Source organism: Leopardus geoffroyi, chromosome A3 (genome assembly GCF_018350155.1).
Source record: "Leopardus geoffroyi isolate Oge1 chromosome A3, O.geoffroyi_Oge1_pat1.0, whole genome shotgun sequence".
NCBI lineage: Eukaryota > Metazoa > Chordata > Mammalia > Carnivora > Felidae > Leopardus > Leopardus geoffroyi.
Window position 1 is genome coordinate 109,292,122 of NC_059336.1, and position 21,075 is coordinate 109,313,196.

The window sequence follows — 21,075 nt, forward strand, 5'->3', positions numbered from 1 at the left end:
TTTCCTAAGCCACTAAGTAATTCTTCAGTGCTCACATGATTGCTTTGATTCTTCTGAGGGTCGAAGGGGTTTTGAGGAGAGAACATCAGACCTTGGATTGCTGCTGTGGCTTTCTTATTTTTTACGCGTTTTCCCCACCACAGGATTGGTGAGAGAACCCAATAAGAACATGTGAAGGGTGTCTGGGAAGCACATACAAGAATAGAAAATGTGCACTCTCAATTTTTCTTGTTCTAAGGCTCCACGTGCTGCCTTCATTTGGCCAGGAGTCAGATAAACTACTTCCTGAAGCTTGGCCATCACTAACTTTTTTTGGGGGGGAGGGGGAAGGGCTCATTTAGGCCTTCGTGTATACTTCCCAGTCACAAAACATGAAGACTACCAAAAAAACTTGGAAGAATACTTGCCTTTCAATTCCAGGAAGAGGAGCTAGACCTTGGAGTTAAAACTTTGACCCCAGCACCCCTGCTTTCCACTTGTGAATTTGGGTAAGCGCTTTGGAACAGCCTCGTCTCGGCTGCTTTGTCTATAAAATGGAGAGAATGCCTATCCCTCAGGGTTGCTCTCAGGATGGGGTGAGAACCTACTTTGAATCCTTTTTATGGGGATGATGTTCGAGAAAAATGCATCTATCTTCCCAATCCTACCTACTTTTAATTTTATACCTTCTGCTTCCTGAAGAGAAAAACAGGATAAATCTTAGAAGGTGATGGTCATTGCTATCTTGTCTATAAAAAAAATGCAGTGTCAGTAAGTCCCCATCTAGTTTAAGCTCCTTGGAAAGAATAAATCGATACTTTATGCATTCTTTAATCTTTCACATTATCCACTATTTTTGTGCATGGCAAACGCACGGAGTATTTTAACACGCGTTGGACTGGTCCACTTCATCCCCTCCACTCACCTCCCATACTTGTACCATCTACTGTAAATGAACCAGGTTGTCGTTCGGCAACTGTGGACTCCTAAATATCCATGTGTTTTCTCCTCTTGGCCTCAAAATGCTAAGGAACATGATTAACTAAAAAATACCTGGTAAAATAATTTTGGCGTAGGGTGAGTGTGGTCTACCCTTAACAGATCTGGATTATCTTTAGAACTTTAGTTATACTGATTTGATCTGATGCATCTTAAGTATCTGCTCTTTTAAGTTGTTCCAAAATTTGGTTCACAAGCCTGTGCAGTAAGGAGTTAAGAGTTGTTCTTACATTTATCGTGTCTCTCTAAGAATGTTGATGTTGCTTAGAATGCTTAGGATTCCTGGGAGGACTGAAGCCCTTACAAGAGGCTAAACAGCAACAACAACAAAACCCAAAACCAAAAAATCAACCAACCAAATGAAAAATCCAAAAACCCCCAAACTAATACATTTAACATCTAAATACCGCCAGTGCTGGGGTAATGACTTTGGGGTGGGTCCTCTTTACCTTCATGGCAGGGGTGGGGCAGAGAGAGGGAACGAAAGAATCCCGAGTAGGCCCACACCCAGTTCAGAGCCGAAATAGGGCTCCATCTCAAGACCGTGGGGCTCGATCTCAGGACCGTTGAGATCCTGACCTGGGCCAAACAAGAGTTGGATGCCCAACTGACAGTCACCCTGGCGCCCCATCCTTCGTTTTGATAGAGGAGTCCTCTTGAGTCTCAAAGACGTTGTCTGTGTTTACCAAGGGGGTGCGCTCCGGGATCGGAAGCCGGGCCTGGCTTTAGAGTCCAGAGAGCCAAGTACTTGCCCACCTTATCACAATGAGAAGCACGCATCGTCCTCCACGGGCAGAGGAAGGAAGTGGAAAAAAGATCAACAAGGAGGAACACAGCCGGGCTCCGGTGCAGGTGAGGCAGGTGTGGGAATGGTGGATGTGGCCCCGGGAGAGAACTGTAAACACAGACGGTCAAGATTGCCGAGGGCCCACGTGGGCGGACTTGGTGGTTAGATGTTGAGGATACCCGAACCACTCTTCGAGACTTGGAAGACATCAGTTAAGCGGCAGTTTTAATAGCCTTAGGGTAGTTTCTCAAAGTATGGTTTTATTTATTTTCTTAATCAGAATTGCCTGGAGTGCCTGTTTCACGTACGCACCCCTGACCCCCCTCACACAGTGGGTCATGAATTTAAATCTGTATTTCTAATAGGCTTCTTAGATAATTCTGATGCCTACTGAAGCTTAAGATCCAGTATTAGAGCAGTGTCGTGTTAGAGGAGTAGTTGGATTATAGATCTCTCCTGCAGTTTTTATACTGACTAGGAAAGCTTTCTGCAGAGACGTGAAATGATGTTCTTGTATTCGGTTGTTTAGCTGAGAGGCTGGTGGAGAAGTAGAGAAGGACATGTTGGCCAGAGGTGGAAAGTGTACTCCTCTCCCATAGGAAGGTGGATCTCGTCTCTCCCAAGTTACAGACCCATTCTTTACCTCAGCCCTTCTTTCAGCATTGCCACTGTGCCTTGTGGGCTTTGGACTGAATCTCTCTTTTAAGATACTTTCCTTGGGTAACAAGCTAGGTACTGCTATCATTGTGGTCTTCTTATTTCATTAGGGAAATGTTCGAGATTGATGAGACTTTTCATAGTGTTGTTTGTTTTTTCATCCGCCTTTGTTTTTTTTTTTTTTTTTCAACGTTTATTTTATTTTTTTGGGGACAGAGAGAGACAGAGCATGAACGGGGGAGGGCAGAGAGAGAGGGAGACACAGAATCGGAAACAGGCTCCAGGCTCTGAGCCATCAGCCCAGAGCCCGACGCGGGGCTCGAACTCACTGACCGCGAGATCGTGACCTGGCTGAAGTCGGACGCTTAACCGACTGCGCCACCCAGGCGCCCCTTTCATCCGCCTTTGAATGCAAGGAAAAGAGCCCCAGGGCTAAATCCCCCAATGTCCATAAATCAGCAGAGAGATTACATCTATCAAAGTATAATCTTCAGAAAATCAGACTTGACTCATACAGGTACATAATGAATTTTTGTCAAATTTATTTGCCTCCTTAATGAGGAAATCGTTAAGGTGGCCAAGCTGGTTCAAAGCATTGGAGCAACGGAAGTTATGTAGGCCACCGGGAAGGGTTTGGAAACCAGTATGCCGAGGGATCTGAGCTCCTCAGAGTAAGTAGCAAAGATCAGCGAGTCTCCAACTTTGTGGTCTTAGGACCCCTTTACAAGCTTAAAGGACCCCAAATGGTCTGTCAATATTTACTTTGCAAATTAAAACAAAAGTTTAAATATTTATTAATTTAAAAATAAACCCATCACACGTTAACATTTTTTTTTTTTTCAACGTTTATTTATTTTTGGGACAGAGAGAGACACAGCATGAACGGGGGAGGGGCAGAGAGAGAGGGAGACACAGAATCGGAAATAGGCTCCAGGCTCTGAGCCATCAGCCCAGAGCCCGACGCGGGGCTCGAACTCACGGACCGCGAGATCGTGACCTGGCTGAAGTCGGACGCTTAACCGACTGCGCCACCCAGGCGCCCCCACGTTAACATTTTTTAAATGAAAATAAATAAAAATAGCTCCATATATATATATATATATATATATATATATATATGAAAAATAGCTCCATATATATGTGTATGTGTGTGTGTGTGTGTGTGTGTGTGTGTGTGTGTGTGTGTATAGGCATTCTTTTACATGTTTGCAAATAGAACACTTTAACTGGCTTAGAGGACAGCTGGATTCTCATATCAGCCTCCACATTCATATGTTACAATATGTTGTTTTGGTTGAAGTATATGAAGAAAATCTGGCCTCACATGGTTATGCAGTTGGAAAAGGAGGACCTTCTAGAATCCCCAAAGTGCATGCTGGGGACTCCCAGGGGTCTTTAGATTACATTTTGAGAACCACTGCCCAACATTAAGAAATACCCTTGGCAGGTATGTTAAACAATGCCCCTGTATGAATTTGCAAGGACATGCTGTACTGTCTTATGCTTTATTTCCAAGTTGGGGATAGTTTTTCTTAATACTTCGAAGCCCATGTCTTGTTCCTGCCACTAGGAACAGGTTGGGCCAGACAGACCAAATTCCACTTGTAAACAGTAGGAACTGGAACTGCTTGTAAACCCATTTCTTTAAACAATCTGCCCCCGCTCCCCAAAAATCTTTTTTTCCCCATCAGTAAAAAAATGTGTGCAAGAGATTTTGAAAATATGAAGTACTTTGAACTTGTCAGAGATGAACACCGATACCTTTTTTAAGGCCTTCCAGTCTGTTATCCATGTTACCGTGTCAAAGTCCGTCCTGTTTCATTTGGTACCGTGCTCTACGTAACGCCTTTTTGAAACTGCATTCTCCATTTAATATATCATGAGTCGTTTTTCATGAGAGTAGATCATATTCTAAGTTTTTTTTTTTTAATGGCTACATTTTATTTTTGTTACACTTTATCTAGTTTTGTAACATTGCATATTTTGACATTTTCATGTTCGGTGTGTTAATGACACAGCCATGGATGACCTTGTACCTGCAATCTTGTGCCGGTCTCTGCTAGTAACCAGGAGATGGGCACAAACTCCTGGAATTAGAAAATCCCTGCCCTCTAGAAGTCTCGTAGCAACTTATGTCTTCCCCAGCAGTACCTGAGACTACGGTCCCAGCGCCAGTGGCTCCAGGGCCAACCCCATCAGGCCTCACTACGCGTCTCCCCCATTCGACATCAGAAAATGAAGTCATTTATCTTCACGTTGCTTCACATATCACTTGAGCCAGTGGTTCTCAGCTCTGACTGTGTATCAGGATCACCGCACCCCTGGAGCTTGTGACCCCTTGTCCTAAAAGTTCCCTCCCCCAGGTGGTTTTATTGTGCAGGTAGGACGGAGAACCACCACGTGCTCTTACCCCAACCTTACCTTTCCCTGCCTTCCTGCCCCTTTCTTCGCACTCTGTATAATCCAGGGTCTGTTATTAGCGAATTCGCCGAAAACTTTATCTCTGTGTGTGTTTTCTCTTCACGTCTCTCCAGAACTGAAACCTGGTTTCCTTTTCCACTCCCCAGCTCGATGTCTGCCACGCAGCCTGCTCGAGGCTGGTGTTCCCCACACCCTGTGATCTTCGGGTCCTAAAGGAGAGTTCCCTGTCCTTGCAGTCCACGGCTGACTTCAAATCTTCTCTGTTGAACAACAACAAACGAAACAGCTTCTTCACAGTTGTCAGAATTTTCCACTCGTCACCCCAACGTACCATGGGCAACCTACCCACTATGCTGGCGCTGTCCCCTTTTGTGGTCATTCTTGGCAACCTCGCCTCCGATACGTGACTCCACCCATCCCACAATTGTTTTCAGTTCTCAGGATATCTCCTCCCCCTCCATCTCCACCCGTTCATAAGTCATAGCCTCCCACTGTAGAATTCCCCACCTCCCAAATCTAGAATTTTGACAGCAATCACTTGTCAGCCTTTCTCGGATTCCCTTTCAAGACATTCTCTGATCCTTTCAAATCTCTCTCCTCCTTTGGCCCCGCTTTCTGTACGTGTCATCCCGTGTCACCCCCTTCTCCCTCTCCATGGTGCAGTGGCCCAGCACTACACGCATTCCTTCACACACGTCCTTCGCCCCTTTGTGGCACCTGTACCTCTACTCTAGCAGCTGAATATTGCTGGAGGAGATAACAGAAGGCTGCTGACTAATGTTCCTTAAACTGCATTACCGCAGATCTGAAATGGGTACTCGGTCCTGCCCAACAACCTGACCACACTTCTCTGGTAAACTGAGGGGCTATTTTATACCTTCTTGCTCCTCAGATTATTAAAATCCTTTCTCTCCTCTACTTCTGCTCTGCTGACTTCACCTTACATCCCACAGAGAAAAAGCCATACAAGAAGACAATAATTTTATCTTGCCACGAATGATCTATGAGCGTGACTCTAAATGTGCCCAGATGATTCTGTATTTCTCTCTGTTACACAATGGATGGTGTCCCTGTTCATATCTGAGGTCTACTTTTTTCTATGTGCTCCGGAATCCATTTTCTTGAGGACTTTGATCCTGCAAATATCCTTTTTCTTTGCGTCTCTCTGCATCATCAAATTCTCTGCTGCTGCATCATTTCTTTGGGCTTTCCAGACACTCCTTAATATCACCCAACTTCAAAAAAGCAAAACAAACAAACAAACAAACAAACAAACAAAACCTTTCCCTTATCCTGTCCTTTCCCTTCTAGCTACAGTCCCTTTTTTTTTTCTATACAGCAAAATTTTCTGAAAGATTTATATACACAGACTGCCTCTATTTTCTTACCTGAACTGACTCCAAGCTGGCTTGTCTCCACCAGTTTATGGGAACAGTTCTGATTAACATTACAAAAGACATCTTTGAAGCTAAAGGTCAATCTAATATCAGAGTCTTTCAGTAGCAGTCGATATAGTTGATATAGTTGACTACACCCTCATTGAAACGCGTTCATGATTATTCCTCTTACCACACTTGTCAGTCTCCTATTCAGTGTCTTTTGCTGGATCCCAAAACCACCATCTTTACACTGGTGACTGTTACATCTGTATCTCCCACCCGCACTCTGTACTGAACTACACCACACCTCCATTTGTATGTCCGTGTCAATTTATGCCAAGAATAGAACTACTGATTCTCTCCCCACGCCAACCTATACACTCGGAAGTGTTCTGTCTCAGTCAACATCTATGTATCAGTTCTCTTCGTTCTACCCTTTCTGTCATCTCCACATTCAACCTATCCTAGGCCCATTGGTTCTGTTTCAGAACATATCCTCAATCTGATTTCTTCTCTCCAGCTCCCCTGCTCCAACTCTGGTCATACACTGTCCTCCCTCTTCGGCTCAAACTGGTCTGTTCACCTTCTTACCGTCTGTTCTCCCCAAAGTGGTCGGAACCACTCTTACTCTAAAGAGAGAATCAATTGTACTTTGCTGTTTCATTCTCCAGGAAGTTCCCCTTGCTGCTGAAATAAACCTCTGGCTCCTTACCATGGCAGAGAAGCTGGCCCTTGCATATCTCTGTGAGTTCATCTTTTTCCTCATTTCACTGTGCTCCCGCCACAGAAGTGACTCTACCCTTAATCACACGAAGACCATCTCAGGGCTTCGATGCTTGTTGTTTATTCCACAGGAACATTCTTTCACCAGATCTCCCTTCTCATCCTTCAGATCTCAACCCAAACATTAGTTACCTCCTCAGAGGCACCTCCTAACCACTGTTATCTCAGGAGCGCCATTGCTTGACCCTATTCTAGTATTTTCTCCTCAGTACCTGATGTCTTATTTGTTTGCGTATTAATAGGTCTTCCTATAGTGGTATGTTAGCCTCTAAAGGTTAGGGATTCTCTTTGTCCAACTGCCATGTTTCTAGCTCTTCGGAGAGTGCCTGGTTGAGTCAGAACACAATATTAACTACTTGAACTGTCTGTAAACACTTCTTTTAAAAGGTCTTTTAAAAATGTTTATTTAGGGGCGCCTGGGTGGCGCAGTCGGTTAAGCGTCCGACTTCAGCCAGGTCACGATCTCGCGGTCCGCGAGTTCGAGCCCCGCGTCAGGCTCTGGGCTGATGGCTCAGGGCCTGGAGCCTGTTTCCGATTCTGTGTCTCCCTCTCTCTCTGCCCCTCCCCCATTCATGCTCTGTCTCTCTCTGTCCCAAAAATAAATAAACGTTGAAAAAAAAAATTTAAAAAAAAATGTTTATTTATTTTGAGAGAGAGAGAGACAGAGAGTGAGAGCAGGGGAGGGGCAGCGAGAGAGGGAGAGAGAATCCCAAGCAGATCATGTGGGGCCAATCCCATGAACAAGATCCCATGAACCGTGAGATCAGGACCTGAGCCAAAATTGAGAGTCAGACTGTCAACTGACTGAGCCACTGAGGTGCCCTGTAAACACTTTAAAAAAACCAAAAAACTATATATATATATATACAGTTAAGCTGTTTAAAGAGCTATTGGATGAAAGAATTGCAGATCTCTCTGCCACAGCAAATGGTCACGAAAACACCCTCATATCACAACCTTGGAAGGGTCTTGAGAAGTAAATGGATAAACTTAATATTGAAAAGAACAGTCTTATATCAAGTATACTCAACTACACGTAGTTGGCAAATAACCTTCGATGCTTAAAAAGATACTATACATACATTAAGCGAAACTCTCCCAAATCCTTCAAGGCAATGTAGGTAGAATAGTGGAGAAAAGGCTTCAGGGAGGGGAAAGAAATTCAGGAGGCACCATGCATGCAGGTAAGCTTCACACTGGTTTGACTCCAGTAATATTTCCCAGGGAAGCTGACTCTCGCGTGTCGGCAAACAGCAGTTGTTGAGTAAATGTCAACGATGTTACTTCGGGGCTGTTTGTGGTGTCAATAGGTGCATCGACATTTTTTAATGTCACAGTGTCATATCTTTCCTGTTTGAGGAGGTGTGGTGCCGGGCAGAGGAGATCAAATGAAGAGTTAACGTAAAAGTCCGTCAAGAGATGCTTAAAGACACGATTATGAAGATTTTCAAACATAAAGAAAGTAGAACAGTCGAATGAACTTCCATGTGCCTGTCATCCAGATTAGATAGTGACCAGCATATAGCCAGCCCGGTTTCATCTATGTGCTGCCACTCCTCCGTCCCCAGACTCAATTGTTTTCAAGGACGTGTCAGATATTCCATTATTTCAAGCATCTCAGTATGTATCTCTAAAACATCAGGACTTTCATTTTTGGCAACCTCAATACTCTTATTTTTTCTAAAAGAATAACAGTATCGAATGGCCAGTTGGCAAATTTTCCTAGTTATCTTATAAATATCTTCATGAGGCCAAAGTCCCTGACCATCCACTACAAGAAGTTGAACTTACTTGTCATGGGCATTGCCCTAGTTGTGTGGCACAGGCTCTAGATAGATCTCGCAGATTTCCTCAAAAATTAAGGGTGATCCATTTACCTTGCCTCTTAATCCTTTAAGAATTGCACATCTAGGCTGAGTCACTGGGTTTCATTCATTCATCAGGGCATTTATTTTTATTATATTTATTTTTTATTTGAGAGAGAGAGAGAGAGAGCGCAAACATGTGAGCAGGGGAGAGGGGCAAAGGGTATGAGAGAGAATCTTAAGCAGGCTCCACACTCAGTGACTCTGGGACCATGACCTGAGCCTGAATTCAAGTGTTGGACGCTCAACTGAGCCACCCAGGCGCCCCAGCTCTTGGACGCTACATCACATCCAATGGCATTTGATTATATTTCCTGTAGAACTGTTCTGCATATACTTATTTGCTGACTCCTCAATGAAACCTAAGCCTCTCCAGGGTAGGTATACCTATGTATCAAATGTCAAAGTCAGCCCTAGCATGACTTATTTCATATTCAATAAATCCACCTCCAACTAAAGATGATGCCTCTCTGTCTCATCCTTGCCTTCACTAATCCTTGAGAGACATATGGATAATCATTGGAAGGCTGGTAGAAACAGGGGTCCCTGGAGAAAAGGATGAAAGATAACACAAAGAACTTTATGATCTCAACTTGTTCTGCCATCTTGGAGAAAATCAAATGTGTTCTTTTTTTAATCTCACAGCTTTTAGTTCCTAAGCTCTCAAAGATTTATTTCTTGGCAGTAACATTTAGAAAATCTACTTTTATCCTGAAGTCTGAATATTCCAGTTTTATTATTTTGATCAGCCCAATGGAATTATTAGAGAGAGAACACCAGCCATGTTGATTGCTACCAATTTATTTCAAACATTTGTGAAGGTAGAATCACAAAACATCTGCACTAGTTTTTTCCTTGGGCCAATCTGCTCTTGGTATTATGCCTATGCAGAAGCTGTAAGCCCATCTTTCTTACCTGTATGTTTACTCATTTGGCACGTATCTATTGAGTGCCTGGTATATTCCACCTCTGCTACATGCTGGGAGCACAGTGCTGAACCACAGGCACAGCCCCTTTTGCCACAGCCTTTATATTCCGCAAGCACCCCCCAAATTTGGCCCCATCTCCTGCTGCTGTTAGGAAGTCCTGTCATTTATGTAGAGTACAGCAGGGGGCAGATGAAGGCCGCCTTTCACAATCGGTTGTGGCGTCCTAGCATTTCAGCTGTAGATTAGAATTGTGACTTCAGTTTTTGAAGGAAACTAGAGTCTGGTTTTGCATTTTGCTCATTGCTCCTCTGACTTTGGGTACCTCTGGTATGAAATTTGGGAAAAGGCAAAACATTCCATCTTTCAGAATCAGTATTTTTCTGATTCTGAAAGAAATTGTGAGAGAAGCTTGCTAAGGGAAGGAATTCTACTCTGGATGCTTTCAAAAATAAAGACTATTCAATGGGTTTAATATTAATTTAATGTTTTCTGTGGAGCTGAATTTTCATTTAGGTGTTTGCTCAGATTGAACTGTAGCTGCATTTTTATTGTTACTGAGAGAATGGGTAAAGAAACCGTGATTCCCATTAGCTAATCTTGTTCTTATTTCAGCAACAGTAGCTCTCCATCCTCAGATTTTGACAGTGAATAAGAGGAAATTTTAGAAGTGTAGAGAAAACAAACGTGTGTGTATGTGAGTGCGTATGAGTGTGTGTGCATATGTGTTTTACATACTATTGTGACCTCAAGAATGATATCAGAGGGGCAGGGACAAAGAAAGGATCACGGATGTGGGGTGTTAAACTGGGGGCAAAGACCTCAAGAGAATATTCTAATTTTGGAATTTTTAATGCTATGCTAGATTTGCTGGGTGCTTTTAGGCAATCAGTATTTATCTGAGGTCTGAAGATAGATACTCATTTGAGGTATGAAGACAGATATTAGAGTTTCCTTTGAAAAGGAAAATCTGGGGGCGCCTGGGTGGCGCAGTCGGTTAAGCGTCCGACTTCAGCCAGGTCACGATCTCGCGGTCCGTGAGTTCGAGCCCCGCGTCAGGCTTTGGGCTGATGGCTCAGAGCCTGGAGCCTGTTTCCGATTCTGTGTCTCCCTCTCTCTCTGCCCCTCCCCCGTTCATGCTCTGTCTCTCTCTGTCCCAAAAATAAATAAACGTTGAAGAAAAAAAAAAAAAAGAAAAGAAAAGGAAAATCTGAGTCAGAGAGAGCAGAATCACCTGAGCAGACACCTTTTTTTCCTGTCGTCCTGTTCTGCTGCTCCCTATGGGACAAACACAGGAAAATCGCACCAACTCTCCCTGGCTATGGCTCCCTAGAGAGGTAGTGGGGGAGTAGAAGGGGAGGGGGGTAAGTCAATTTCTAGTGAATGTGAGAGTGAGTCACATCTCATATTCTGTGGAATTATTTATCTTCCCCACTAGACAGGAAGTTCTGTGGAACAGGGTCATGTTTATCTTGCTTGTCATTGACTTTCGTGTGCCCATGTCATTTTTCATATGCCAATACTTTAGGGGCATAAATAATAGTCTTCCCACTGACTTCCTTAAAGAAAGACTAAAGAGATTAAGAAACATGGATAATCCCAGCCATGAGTTCTTTTTAAAATGTATGTGTGTGTGGGGGTGTGGGTGTGGGTGTGGGATTTCTAATCATCTGTCCCTGGTCCACCTATGAATATGATGGGAAATGCAGAGGAAATAAATAGGAGTAGCTACATAGACTCTGAAATGCCTTCCAATCTAGCCATCTAATATTCTACATTCTTTGAATTAGAAGGGCCCTACTCTGATGCACCCAACTAATTTAGGATTCCACAGTGTCCCTAAGGGAAGTCACTCATATTTTTTGGAACATTCACCATATCTTGAGGCAGCTGTTCCACTACTAGACAGTTCTTGCTTCTTTTTTGGGGGGGGGGGGTGTTGGGGCAGATGTTTATAGAAATATGGAAAAATACAGGAAATAATATAATGACATGCATATGCCCACTAAGAATTAACAAGCGCCAATGTTTTGTCCTTTTTTTGCCTCAGCTATCCACCATTGGGAAATAACTTTCCATGGGTCTCTTACCTTTTTAAACATCTGCGAGTGGACTGCTGGCCGCTCCTTATTCTGGACTATCTTGTATAGAGGTTTGTACTGTGAACAGCTATGAAAGATATAATGATGTCCTTCAGAGTAAAGGGCAAGTTTCTTCCAACCTTGGAAGATAGACAGTGTGTCGCGTTCTGGAGCAAAGAGCAGGTATGCTTAATGCCCGTTATAAAACAATCAGGTTCCTTAAACTCAGGATTCCGCTCCTGTAATCCAACCACTGCACATCTGGTCCTCTTCACGCTGCCTGTGGGAATCAGGGCTTCAGAGATTGGCACACACATGCTGGTCTCTTGCTGCTGCTAGTGCTGCGAATAATAAACTGTCTTTTGGGTCACCTGGGTGGCTCATTTGGTTAAGCGTCCAACTCTTGATATCAGCTCAGGTTATGATCTCACAGTTTGTGAGATTGAGCCCTGGGTCAGGCTCCGTGTGCTGACAGCATGGAGCCCGCTTGGGATTCTCTCTCTTCCTCTCTCTCTCTCTCTCTCTGCTCCTCTCCCACTCATGCTGCATGCTCTCTCTCTTTCTTTCTCTCTCAAAATAAATAAATAAATTAAAAAAAATACTGTCTTGGGGCACCTGGGTGGCTCAGTCAGTTAAGTGCCCGACACTTGGTCTCAGCTCAGGTCATGATCTCACGGTTCGTGAGCTCAAGCCCTGTGTTGGGTCCTGTGTGAATAGTGTGGAGCCTGCTTGGGATTCTGTCTCTGTCCCTGTCCCCCTCTCCCCAACCCTCTCTCTATCAAAATAAATAAATAAGTAAGTAAATAAATATTTATTATTATTATTTTAATGTTTATTTTTGAGAGAGAGAGAGAGACAGAGAGACAGAAAGGTAGTTTGTGAGCAGGGAAGGGGCAGGGAGCGGGAGACACAGAATCTGAAACAGGCTCCAGGCTCTGAGCTATGAGCACAGAGCCCGACACAGGGCTTGAACTCATTAACTGTGAGATCATGACCTGAGCTGAAGTTGGAAGCTTAACTGACTGAGCCACCCAGGTGCCTGTAAATAAATAAATGAATTAATAAATAAATATTTAAAACAAACAAACAAAATCCTGTCTTTTACATCTGATCCAGGAGTTTTGTGTCAGCATCTATTGAAACAGTGGTGGGTTATTTTTAAACTATCCTAGGCAATGAAAAAAGGTAGAAATAGTTCCCACAATAATATTAATATTAAAACTTGATAAAGGTAGAAAAAAGAAAACTAGACAAATTCACTTATGAATGTAAAGGCTAAAATACTAAAAAAAAAATAGTAAGCAAAATTCAGTAGCAAATTATAAAAAGAATGAAAGGAAATTAAGTCAAGTTTATTTCAGGTATGTAAAGATAGTTGAAAATTTGGAAATTTATCAAAATAATTTCGTATTTAGATTAAAAGGGAAAAAATCTTTTATAACTATAGTTGGTGAAAGGCATTTGATAAAATCTAGCAACAATTATTAATAAGAAACCCCATGTAAAATAAGGATGGGATAAGACATTTTTAACATGATAATGACTATATCAAACTATGAAATAGTAAAGCTATTTTAAAATCAGGAACAAAAAAAATAAAATAAAATAAAATCAGGAACAAATAGCACTGAAAGCTTTTACCATTACTAAGTATATTTTGGAAGTTTTAACTAATGTAATATAGCAGTAAAATATGTAACATATTGGAGGAAAGCCAAATAAATTATTTCTCTTTTTTGCAGAAATATAAATATATATTCAGAATTTAGTGACATTAAAAACCTACTAGAATGAAAAGGAGAATTTGGTAAGGTGGCTGGATGTGATAAACATATAAAAAGGTCAGTAGCTTGTCTCTAAATAAGCATATCCAGTTAGAAATAAAAACTACAAAATACTTAGGAATGAATCTGATGCAATGGGTAAAAGACATACATTAAACAAACAAACAAAAAACTATAAAATCATGTCCAGGGACATAAGGCAGGATTTAGAAATGGAGATACATACCAACATAAGATTTAATTTGCAATTTAAATATCAATCCTTGAGGCATTTGGGTGGCTCAGTCGGTTGAGCATCTGACTCCTGATCTTGGCTCAGGTCATGATCTCACGGTAGGTAGGTTTGAACCTACATCGGGCTCTGTGCTGATGGCGCAAAGCCTGCTTGAGATTCTGTCTTGCGTTCTCTCTGTCCCTCACCTGCTTGTGTTCTCATTCTCTCTCTCTCAAAATAAATAAGTAAACTTAAAAAAAGTCAATCTTTATTAATAATCCATATTAACATACAAGTTTAATTCAAAATTTAATGGAATAAAAATCATTATTTTGAGTAGGTGGAGGGAGTTACACAAAAAGATATTAATGTTCCTGTGCAAGAGTAAATGTCTGAGAGGAACTGAGAAGGATGGCTTGCTTTAACAGGTAGTATAACTTAAAACAAAGTTACAACATTTAGACAGCCAGGAAATGGTACTGAAATAGATCAATGGAAAGAAGAGAGTCAGGAGCAGACCCAGTGAATATGGAAACATAGTGAATTCTAGACAGGACTTTCAATTCAGTGGGAGAAAGAAGATTAAAAAAAAAAAATCAAGGGGCGCCTGGGTGGCGCAGTCGGTTAAGCGTCCGACTTCAGCCAGGTCACGATCTCGCGGTCTGTGAGTTCGAGCCCCGCATCGGGCTCTGGGCTGATGGCTCAGAGCCTGGAGCCTGTTTCCGATTCTGTGTCTCCCTCTCTCTCTGCCCCTTCCCCGTTCATGCTCTGTCTCTCTCTGTCCCAAAAATAAATAAACGTTGAAAAAAATTTAAAAAAAAAAAAAAAAAAAAAAAAAAAAAAAAAAAATCAATTGTACCACCTGTACATGGGTGTCCATTAAGACAAAATAATCTATACTTCTCATTCACACCTTACTGAAAAATAAGTTCCAGATAGATTTATGATACAAATCTTAAAATGACATTAGAAAAAAGGCAATATTAATAAAAGTTTGGAGTTTCAGTGTTTTCCTATATTCTTGGCCCAAGACTGTCATAAAAACTAGGGGCGCCTGGGTGGCGCAGTCGGTTAAGCGTCTGACTTCAGCCAGGTCACGATCTCGCGGTCTGTGAGTTCGAGCCCCGCGTCAGGCTCTGTGCTGATGGCTCAGAGCCTGGAGCCTGTTTCCGATTCTGTGTCTCCCTCTCTTTCTCTGCCCCTCCCCCGTTCATGCTCTGTCTCTCTCTGTCCCAAAAATAAATAAACGTTGAAAAAAAAAAAAAAAACTAGATCAGGAGGGAGGACTCAATAACCAGCCAAAGTATTTCTCTTCACAGACGTTTAGATTACTAAGGCCCTGGGGAGGCCAATCTCAGAGAGGCAGTCTGTACCATGGAAAGATCAGGAAGTTGAGACAGACAAGGGTCAGAATCTCAGTTGGGATCCATATTATAGGTGGGACTTTGGACAAGCTATTTAGTTTCCTTAAATCTCAGTTTTCTCCTCAGTGAAATGGGTATAATAACTTTAAGAGGTCATGCAAGGATTAAATTTTCCTCTGTCTTTAAAAAGATTTTTTTTAATGTTTATGTATTTTTGAGAGAGAGAGACAGAGCATGAGCAGGGGAGGGGCAGAGAGAGAGGAAGACACAGAATCTGAAGCAGGCTCCAGGCTCTGAGCTGTCATCACAGAGCCCGACACGGGGTTCAAACCCGTAAACTGCAAGATTAGGACCGGAAGTCAGACCCTTAGCCAAATGAGCCACCCAGGAGCCCCAAATTTTCTTCTGTCTTGTAAAGGGGCCTAGCTCAGTGCCTGACATATATTTGGTATTCAGTAAATGCTCATTTCCTTCTTTCATTTTCAACTTCTGACTATTTGAAAAGCATCAGATTTTGGATGTTTGTGAAGAGTGTCATTATAGTACTCTGTGAATAACAGCAAAACCAATATAGAGACCCCAATTTCAATTCTTTTGGTTCGAGCTTTCTCTGGAAATCTGAGAATTTTTAATACTGGCAAACCAAATTGATGATTCTGCCTCTTACAAAAGAAAATCAATAAACATTAGCTCTTCTGAGGCAGACAAATCACAGGAAACAAAAGTTCCACAGTGTTTCATAATCTTATGACAAACACCATCTGAGTTACTTACAGTTCCTGGATGAGGAATCTTTTCCTACGAGGATTCACTGGCCAGGCCCAAGTTGGCTATGTCTCCTCCTGGTTTTGTCGCTTTGCTCATACGATTTGTTTGCACTTTTGCCTATTATGAGCTTAGCCATCTCCTGATTTGGTGAATTCTCAGCCCTTAGAACCAGTCAATCTCTACAGAGGATCCTGGGAGGCTTCCTGATCTGGCCACTAACTGTTGGTGTTCAACTCCAGCAATGACATGCCAGGCTGAAGCTTAATTCTTTAGAATATTTTTTTTGGCTAGCTTATGGCTCAGCTTCCTCTGTTCATCAGGGAGCGGTATCTCTGAGGCTTCTCAGGGAAGTACCACTCCTATTATCAACTTTGGGATTCAGGGTCTGTCCTGGGCCCCAGGAGAGCCCTCTGACCTATCCCTGATTCAGGTAAGTGCTCATGTCTTAGCCCTCATCGGTGTCTTTTTCTTTCTCTCTGTAGGTAAGTTTGTATCTGTTAATAAGAGACTATGTCTTGTTTGCTCAGTGTCTAAATAAAGATTATTTGGGTAAAAGGAACAGATATTCCAACCTCCATCCCACTCCTTGCTTAAACAGAGGGATTTATTATACAATGTCAAAGGAAAATCTCTTGGACATCCAAGCACAAGACAAAAAGTGCGGCCGGCCTGAAAACACAACTGGAATATTGGGAACAGAGATTGCCTTCTGTAGTTGTAAGCCTCAGATAATCTTTCTCACCTCTATTTCTCCATCTCCTGTCTCTGGTGGCTTCTTGGACCAATATGGCTGCCCAGTCATGGCTCTACATAACACTTCTGTTCAATCACCTACTTTCATTTCATGATTTTTAAAATCTCTGTGACAGTCCAAAGACTGCAAGAGCCCGATTGGCAGCTTATCAGCCAATAGACTGACAGATCGGTCAGCCAATAGCTTGGTCCAATCAATTTTGAACAAAAAGCATGGTCGGGTAATAATTGGCTGTGGGCCAGAAGAGGTTTCTGAGAAGGGGGCTTGGTAGATCAGGTCAGCTACCCAGGAACTAGCTTGATAGCATCCCTAGCCCTTCACAATGAAATAAGGCCCAGTAGTTTACAAAGTGCTTTTACATACACTATGTTAATTTTCTTGTTTGCTTGCTTAATGTATTCATTCAACATTTGATGACATGGCCTGTACCAAGAACAGGAGTAGGTACCACAGTACTAGGTTCCATGTTCCAATATGAGTATGTTGTCCTCCAGGCAGTTCTATTAGGATTGGGGGTGCAGGATAAACAAATAAGCAGGGAATGTGATAGAAGGGGCACTGATGGAGAAAGTTGGGTTGCGATGGACAGTAAAGAAGTACATAAATTGTGCGTGGAAGTGAAGGGTACAAGTCAGGAAGATTATTCTGTAGCTTGATCATCTTTACACATCACAGAAATCCGGAGGTTGGCAAGGCAGGTAAAAATGGCATCTGATTTGACAGTTGAGAAAACTAGGACTCAGAGGGGTTGAGTGATTTGCCTGACACCACACAGCACTGCAATCCAGGCTAGATCCAGATCTTCTGACTCCCGGTACAGTGCTCACTCTTTTCGCCCGAATTCCTCCCCCCCCCCCCCCCCCCCCCCCCGCAATCCAGGTTTGCTCTGGCAAGGGATGTCTGACTCACGGACGGCAGGGGTGGGCAGTGGAGAAATCAGGTCGACCTTCACTGTGCCTCTAATAAGTCATACATTAGGAAGGATACAAAAGACATGGAAGACACTCTCTTTGCTCACAGGTCTTCTTCTGGGGTGGGCCTGGCAGTATTGGAAATCTCTGCCCAGGCTAGGCCTGGATGTGCAGACCCTACTAGATAGCTGTTCTAGGTAGATGATTAGCACGAATGGTGGTGGTGACATGAATTTGGTCTGGGAGGATCTTGGGAGGAAGTTAGGACAGGTGGAGGTTTCAACATCCCTCCTGTGACCCATCCACTTTTCTTATATTTGGCTTCCTTCTTGACCCACATCCCTCCTTTCTGCTGCCAAATAAGTGGTGAGGTCTATGTCGTGTGGACAAGAGTCACAAAAAGTCACATGCGTTTTTCAGAATGTGCATTCATGCCCTTTCCCATTATTAGGAAAAATGCAGTTTCCTTGAGATTCACCTTACCACGTTTCTTGCTTTGGCTTTCTTTCTCTTGAAGTGTGGAGCCATCTGTCACATCTGTGATGGAGATATAGAAAGCACTTCTTTACTTTAAGAAGATCAACACCGTGGATATGATAACCAATGGCAGCTGATACTGGGCCTTAGAGCTGGGGAGGCCATGGGACTGGTGGGGTCCAAAGAGAACACATGCCAAGCAGGAGGAGCTCTGCTTCTCTGCACCCATCTTTGACTGCTGGGGAAGCATCATCAGCTCTTCCTATTTTTTAAAGAGAAGCTAGAAATCTGAATTGAAAAATTTCAGGCCAAAACTGGCACACAATCTCTTAAAAATACAGCTAGAACAAACAAAATATGATTTGGTTTGACAGCAGGTGGGTTATAACTTCTGAGTTACTTGTTCTTTAAAAAATCCCTCCCAGGCACTCGCATTCGGGTATTCTTTCTCAAAAACCATAACCTTAATCTATTCATGAGACAGTATCAGACAATCCCAATGGAGGGAATTCTATGAAACATCTGACCAGCACTCGTCAACATTGTCACCGTCATGATAAACAAGGAAAAGCAGACTGAACAAGTGTCACAGATCAGGGCAGACTAGGGACACATGATGACCAGATGCAGTCTAAGATCCTGGAATGTTAGTGGAAAAATTGGTGAAAATCTGAATAATGTCTGGAGTTTAGTTGATGGTATGTTAATTTCTTAATTTTGACAAATGCAGCATAATGAAAAATGGTAACATTTTTGAAAAGTGGGTGAAAGGTATATGGCAACTCTCTGTACTACATTTGTAACTTTTTTGTAAATCTAAAATTATTCCAAAGTCAAAAGTTTATTCAGAAGAAAAAGTCCCTTCCAAGCTCGAGATAACCTTTGGTTGTTATGGTTCTGCAAATGAAGCTGGGTTTCCAATGTCAAAACACATGCTGTCCTATTGGTGTTCCTTCTTTCAACCTGTGAGTGCTTAGCACAGTGTTGCGCCTTACTGTCCTTTCCTTTTAGATCACACGGTTCCAAGACTCCTGAAATGGGCCTGCAGGTTAGCCCAGAAGCATACAGGTGGTCAGGCAACTTTGCTATACAAGATGGCGTCTCTCTTCCTATTAGTAAGAGAAGGTCTACTTTGCAGTCATGCACACTGCCGCCCTCCCACTGGAACTGCCTTGCAATGGCCGGAGTCAGTTTGAAATTCACAGGCAGAGGCTTAGGTGCACTCCCAGCGCTGACATTTTGCCTGAGGATATGGAGGTTTGACCTGAAAGCCAGGCTGTGCAGCTGGATCATTTTCTATATGGCTCCTGGCTTGGTGTCGTAGGATCCAAGAAGACCCCCTCCTTTCTAAGACAACATTCCCAGAGTCAGGAAAATTGGCGAGGCAGACAGGGCTGAAGTGAGCTGTCAGGGTGAGGAAGGGGCCTGCATGGGAGTGAGAAACCCTTACAAATGTTTTCATCTTCCCGGAGGAGTTAAGTTTCTCTAAATTTGTGGTCCCTCCGACTCCACAGGAATTGTATCTTTCTGCAGTGTTCCCAGGCAATTATTCCTCCTCACAAAGCTGAGCCTCCGCTTTCAGGACCCGATCAAGTGGCCACAAATCAAAGATAGCTTGGACTCATTCCACTAATAGCATTGGAAAGCCATTAGCTGAAGTTGTTTGAAAAGGGAAGTGGCTCAGATATCTCTAGGCTCACAAGGAAAGCTTCTGTAATGTCAGATTATGGTTACCAAATGGCTTAGTGGACTGAGGCATCACATTTCTCATAATGAGAGGTTATTTATTGCACCACTGAACCAACACACTCTCCCTTGCTCACTTGCACAAGATAAGATGAAGAGCCCTTTCAAGTTGAATTAAGTTTAAAAGGAAAAGCAACACACATGCTCCCAGCTAATGGTGGGGTTTAGCTCGGGCTGTGTAGGGACGAAGTGTAGATGGCTCCCTCTGTGGGTGGTCGGAGGGGCTCTGCAACGCTCTCCTTGCCCCAGTCTCTAATGCTTGCGGATGAACTCCCTCGGACCATTTCTTTTGGGTAAGGCACTGTTTCCAAGAAAGCCTTTGTCAAAATGTTAAAAACTTGTCCCATTCACCGTCCTCAACCTAACAGGAGCTCCTCTTTCTTCGGGGGAACTTCCTCCAGCGCCCCCTTCCCGTGGTTCCGACCGGCTGTCAATCCCAGCACTCCCCGCTCTCGCCCGCCCACCGAGGGGGCATGGGTCCCTCCCTCGGGGCACAGTGATTGGCTCAGGGATGGGCACATGACAGAGCTTGGGCCAATCAGAGGCCTCTCCTAGGAGTGATTTGAGGAGAGCTCAGAGAGGCAGCATTTTAACCCAAGAGGTTGGAGGGAGGGATCGGAAGTGAGGCTTCCAGAGAACCTGTTTTTGGTGGCAGAAAAAGCCGCATGTCCACTGGACAGAATGAAAGCTTGTGAGGTAAAGAGAGAGGAGAGACAGAGGGAGGGCTCCTCATGGCATCGAGGCCCAATTCTAGCACGGGGAACCGAGATACGTGACCGGATGCTCCAGTATCCTTCCAATAAAGCCCTTTTTAAATTAAGCTTGTTTGTACTGGGCTTCTACCACTCACGGGACGGAATACTCTGACTAACGCAGCCATTCATGTGCCCGTCTTCTATGGCTTTCCGTAAACATTCCTGCATGACGGGCAAGTGCAGGCTGCCTGCCCCTGACACTGGGCCCCCAGGTGCCAGGTGCCTCTGCTGGTCAGGAGCGGAAGGCAGCAGAGGAAGGAAAGTAATATGCAAACACGTTGGCCTCCTGGAAGTGAAAGCGGAGGGCAGACACGTGGGCTCTTCTTTCTGGGGTTCTGGGAAGGGTCTTTGGAAGAAAGGGCTCTGCAGCCAAGGTTGTGTGGGCGTCCGAGGCCTGGGAGCTCAGGCCGAGTGCGGAGGAGGGA